Source organism: Papio anubis, unplaced genomic scaffold, assembly GCF_008728515.1.
Source record: "Papio anubis isolate 15944 unplaced genomic scaffold, Panubis1.0 scaffold228, whole genome shotgun sequence".
In the NCBI taxonomy this organism is placed as follows: domain Eukaryota; kingdom Metazoa; phylum Chordata; class Mammalia; order Primates; family Cercopithecidae; genus Papio; species Papio anubis.
The window spans coordinates 120,278-126,427 of NW_022162328.1; the positions used below are offsets into that span (position 1 = coordinate 120,278).

The following is a 6,150-nucleotide window of genomic DNA, read 5'->3' on the forward strand; positions in this document are numbered from 1 at the left end:
TGGTTAATTTCCTTTCATGAAAACTAGAGTCTCTAAAAATTCATAAGAGCAGGCAAGCACTGTGAACAATGATTATTTCAAAGGCAACTTGGGTTACAGAGAGAAACAGAACTGATACTTCGAAATCTGTTGATTAGGCACTGGTAGTATCTAAAGGAAGTTTTTTCTTAATTTTATGATCCTAATTATTTTTTATTAGGTAAAATTAATAACATAAAAATTAACCACATAAAGTGTACGATTCAGTATCATTTAGTAACTTTACAGTGTTATGTAGCCATCACCTCTATCTAGTTCCAGAACATTTTTCATCATTTAAAAGGAATGTGCATTAAGCAGTCACTCTTCATTTCCCCAACCCCAACCAACCACTCATCCACTTTCTATCTCTCTGGATGTAGATATTCTGGAGATTTTGTATACAGGGAATCATACAATATGTGACCTTTTATGTCTGCCTTCTTTCACTTAGCATAAAGTTTTCAAGGTTTATCCGTATTGTAGCATGTGCCGGTACTTCATTCCTTTTTATGGTTGAATAATATTTCATTTTAATAATATGTCACATTTTGTTTATCCGTTCATCCATCGATGGTCATTTGGGTTGTTTCCTCCATTTGACTTTTGTGAATAGTGCTACTATGAACATTCAGCACATCTGTGTAGAGGTTTTTGTTTGCGTTCCTATTTTTATTTCTTTGGGTGGAATTGTTAGGACAAGTGGTAATTCTGTGTTTTAGCTTTCTGAAGACATATCAGGTTTTTCAAGAGCAGCCAGACCATCGTTCATTCCCACAAGCAATGTACAAGGATTCCAATTTCTCCCCATCCTTACCAAAAGAATCCATTATTTTTAAGAAAACAAAGTAAATGAATTTAAATGTCTGCATGGTGTGATTCCAAGTGTTTTTTATTTCCTTTTTTTCTGGCTACACCTTTTTAGAATTAGCCACCATTATGACTATTATTGTTTTTAAAAAACATATAAAATTTTGTTTTATAGCATATGAGCAAACAAAAGTAAAAGTAAATAGTTTTCATTTAATATAAGCAAGTATAAGGTAAAAATAAGATTTGCTATGATGGACTGTGAGCCAAGTCACAACCTGCAAAAGGGATCTGAAGTCAATGTGTTTTTAACAGAATTAATTATTTTATAAGAGTAGAAGCTAAGAGTTTGATTTTTCCTGGCAAGGATAGAATTTAAGAGCTTCTTCTAGTTGTACCTCCTCTATCTCAGATTGTCTTTGGGTTATATCTAGTATCTGGTATTCACAGATACCTCTGTTTCTACAACACAAGAAATTTGAATCAAGTATATAGGAATTGTGAGTTACTCTGACTTCAGACTTGAGGACTCCAAATAAATGTAAACATAGCATAGAACTTTTGGATAGAGGCTAAACGTGGTGTTGGAAGGGATAAGTGAGAGTCTCCTAGAATATTTTCTGCAGTAAAAAATAGTTTATCAACAATTTGTTAAAATTGGGGAACAGATTCTGAAATGTTTCTAGCAAACAAGTTGTCTAAATGTTCTTTCTGTCATACTGTTGCTTACATTGTATTATATATTGTATATGTTTGGCCCATGACTGCTAATTTATTTATTGTATCATGTTTTTGTTTGAATAAAGGGAAATATTGCATGGTATTTTTGTAACGTATTTCTTTGTGAGAAAGTAGGATTAGACTAAGTTTTAATTTTTAAACACATGCTTCCTAAAATTTGTTATTTCTTTTGTATAGCCCCCCTAGATAAGAAAGCTTTATCCAGCTTCACTCTATAGTTTGATTTACAGAAAACACAATATGCTTTCTCAAGCTATATCTCTGTTGCTTAAATTTTTATCTGCTTTATTGCTGGTGTTTTCCCCCTCTTCCCTACTACTTTATATCAATAACATTCTGGCAATATGACTTGAGATGTAAATCTTGAAAGATTTAGAAGATAAGTAGTTAGCATGTTCCATAAATGTAATAGTTATGATACCACAGCACAATTATGGTACTGATATTTTGTTTTTTAAAATCTAATACCAAAATACCAGACTGATACTATTTAATTAAAATTTTTGTAAAAGTTAAAAATCAGCAAAACTGGAAGTTCAATGCCTGTTTTATCAATTATCAACAATAATCAATTTAAAAAATTAGAAAAATATTAATGTTGAGCATACCTTGTCATTTGAACAAAAGTTATTTGCAGATAAAATTAGTAATATCGTTTTATTCAAAAGTAAAAAATGGCCTCAGAGGCTGCCCGTCTGCTGGTCCCCACACCACATGTGCCTTCCCTGCCTGGGTCTTGCTGTCGTCGCCCCCACTGCACCATGGCTTTCATCACCAGCCAGTTAATGCACTCGGGGTCTTCCTTGTCCACATCCTTGGGCGAGAAAAATCATCATCAAGCACATGATGGTCATCAGCATCACACAGTTTTCTGCAGTGACCAGCCACACAGTAGTGTTCCTTGACCAGACAGAGGACATCTTGGCAAAATATAAAGAGGGAATTGAGAAAAGCCTTAGGAAAGCGACAAAGAAGTTGTTTGTAGAAAACCCTAAGGCTGATGATGAATTTGTGGAGAAAACCCTAAGCAGCATATCAACCAGCACAGATGCAACATCCATAGTCCATAGCACAGACCTGGTGGTAGAGGCCATTGTAGAAAATCTAAAGGTGAAAATCAAACTCTCCTAGAGGTTGGACAAGTTTGTTGCTGAACATACAACTTTGCCAGCAACACTTCCTCTTTGCAAATTACAAGCATAGCCAGTGCTACCACCAAACAAGACCAATTTGCTGACCTCCGTTTACTCAACCCAGTGCCCCTGATGAAACTTGCAGAGGTCTTTAAAACACCAATGACCACCCAAAAGACATTTGAATCTTTGGTAAACTTGAGCAAAACCTTGGTAAAGCATCCTGTTTCTTGCAAGGACACTCCTGGGTTTATTGTCAGCCGTCTTAGGATTCAACACCTCATGGAAGCAGTCAAGCTGCATGAATGACTTGACGTATCCAAGGAAAACACTGACACTGCTATGAAGTTAGGAGCCAGGTACCCCAGGGGCTCATCTGAGCTTCTAGATTACGTTGGGCTGGATTCTGTGAAGTTCATCATGAATGGATGGCATGATAGATACGAAGAACCCCATATTTCAGCCCAGCCCATCCTTGAAAAAGCTGATGGCAGAGAAGAAGCTTGGCAAGAAGTCTGGAGAAAGATTTTACAAATACATAAGATGCTCAGCTTCTCTGGCCCTGAGAAGAACCCTTGTGAGCGCTTACCAGCCAGCACCCAAAGTGCCTATGAGAATACTCTTTGGTCAGACATTCCCTCACACAGCACAGTCTATTCGATATGCATTTTGATTGTAATCTATCTGAACTTATTTTTACACTAGTTACAGTAGTAACAGATTCCACCATTAAGAACTAATTCCCATGTTTAGTCTGTTTATTTCTGTGTACTTTCTGAAAAGCTTTATACTGTTGGTGCCTTGGAACAAATGCTGTCATTTTTGTAAAGAATTGCCTGAATTCATTCTCTCATAAGGGGAAGATACTTGCTCTGAGAGTGAGAGTGAGAGTATATTGTGTTCATTGTTGCCGCGTGGCAGTCACAAGCCATTGGGACAGACAGGGTGTGTCTATGGAGTGCTGCAGCAAGCAGCACCTGAATCTTGCCTTTATGAAAACATTTTGCCCCTTGCAGCTTTGAGCCTTACCCTACCTTCTGGGCACAACATAAGATGTTTTGTCTCCATTCAACTCATCATCAAGATGCTGCTGCTGCATTGGTGGACTTATCTCCATGTGCTTGGTTTGCAGTAAGAGGTCGGCTTTCCTGGTCATTCAGTTCCACAGATCGTAATAATTACTATCTGTCTGTTTTGGGTTTTTTTCCCCCCACAAGAAATCAGTGTTGCAAAATTGCCTATAAATGGACTCTAACAAAATACAGTCTTTTAGTCTGTCAAAATTTGAGTTGAAATAAACATGTATAAAATAAAATTGTTTAAGAAACCCCAAAATAATAAATGAACATTTAAATTATGAAATACTTAAAAGTCAAATATTACCTACTTTTATTAAGTGCAGGCGCAGATGTGTATTGGTGGTTTATTATTGAGTGATACGTGTATTTTTGTGCATATTTTTCCAGCTGCTGAAAATGCTTTCTTAACTAGTTGGAGTAATGGTAAAAAGAGAGATAATTGCAAATATATTCTTCTAACTCCTTTGTTCATAGGTAATTCCATTTCTTTTTTGATAACTTTGACGTTTTGTTATTTGAAATTTTATTTACTTGAATTTTCATGTATTTAATTTTTAATCAGAGTTTTAGGAACTTACAATTTATTGACTTAAAAAGATATTACAAAACCTGCCGAGAAAAACCACAGTTACCCAAACCACTAACTCATTGCCTGTCAGAAAGAACCAGGTCCTTTCTCTTCTTTTACATCCCTACCTCTGTCCAGTGACAAACATTTGGCAGAGAGGAAGGGAGCCCTACTGATGGTGAAAAGTCCAGCTTCCTAGGTTATCACAGAGGGTAGAGAGTGATTTCAAAGAGCAAAGAGAAAATAGCCAGCCTAAATAGATTTAATTTCTAAGATGTCTCTTTTTAACTTTCTGAATATACTTTAAAAATATAAGTATATAGTATCCAATTTGTGTTTCTTGAATGCAGCGTCTTCCCTTAACCTTTGTGAGGATTAAAGTTTTGTTTTCTTTTTGCATAGTGTTATTTCTTCCAAGTAAGGGTTTCACCCCCTTTTTTCTCTGTCTTTCATATTGGAGGGTTTTTTCCAGTTGTCTATCCATCTGAGTATATTTAAGAGTGGGGCACAAAAAGTTGATAGGAAGCTCTTCACATGTAAATGGTGCTTCTGCTTTCAAATTCAGGAGGTCTGTAGTGGGACCCAGAAATCTGCATTTTTAACTAGTTCCCAGGTATGCTGATACTGTTAGTCCAGGAATCATATTTTAAGGACCAGTTTATTAGGGAGTGCTTTTGTGATTCTATGATCTATGATCTATGGAAGGGAATGGAGGGGAAAGAAACAGCTTGGGAAGAGGGAAGGTTGAACTGCAATGCTGAAGAGTTCCGAAGATAGAATGACCAGTCAAAGCTGTCTCAAGTTGGGGGAAGGGGCTGGTCCTTAATATCCCCATGTTGATTAGTGTCTAGATATGGGCTGTCCCTGGAAATTGGTATGACCTTGAGAAGTGATATTTCCTTCAGCCTAAGCAATCATACCCAAGGGCACAGACACTGAATGCTGACAGACACCGAGGGCTTTGTGCTGCACTGCACTGCACTCCCAGCAGTGGGTCAGAATTCTTTCCTGAAAAGGGAAATGGAGCATTGCATTATGTTGTCTGTACATGATCCTTCCCAGTCAGCAGGGAAGCCTCATCCTGAGACAGCTACTTTTTCTAATTTTTCCTTTATCATGTATTAATTTTACCTACTCTAGAACTTCATGTAAGTAAAATCATACAGAATGAACTTTTCTAGGTGTTTTATATGGCTCAGTATAATATCTATTAGATTCATCCATGTTCCTCTATGTATGTATGGTTTTCTTTTAATTGCTAGGTAGTATTCCATTGTGTGACTATGCCACAAAGTGCTTATTCATTCTTACATTGATATCTTTTGCGTTTCACATTCCCACCATAAATATATGAGAGTTATGGTTGCTTCAAATCCTTGCCAATATTTGGGTCTTTGGCATTTTTAATTTAAGCCTCCTAATGGTATATCATTGCGATTTTGATTTGTATTTCCTTGATGGCTTGGTTCCTTGAACATCTTTTCATGTGTTTATTGGACATTTTTGGACATTTTTGTGAAATAGCTATTCCAGTTGTTTGCTCTTTATTTATTGAGTTACCTGTCTTTTAGTACAGAGTTGTAGGAGTTCCTTATATATTCTAGGCATAAATGTTTTGTCAGATATGTTTTTCAAGTATTTTATTTAGTTGGTGGTTTTTTTACCTTCTTAATTGATGTAGTTCAGTGAATGGAAGTTTACTGTTATTTTGATTGGGTCTGATTTATTTTTGTTTTTAGAAACGGTCTCGCTCTGTTGTCCTGGCTGAAGTGCAGTAACATGATCAGAGCTCACTGAAGTC

The 6,150-nt window shown here is 36.4% G+C and overlaps 1 pseudogene; it reads left to right on the forward strand.

The window, feature by feature from the left end:
• The first annotated feature begins 574 nt into the window (after positions 1–574).
• LOC116272855 lies at positions 575–4,329 on the forward strand (annotated as a pseudogene).
• Positions 4,330–6,150: the final 1,821 nt, after the last annotated feature.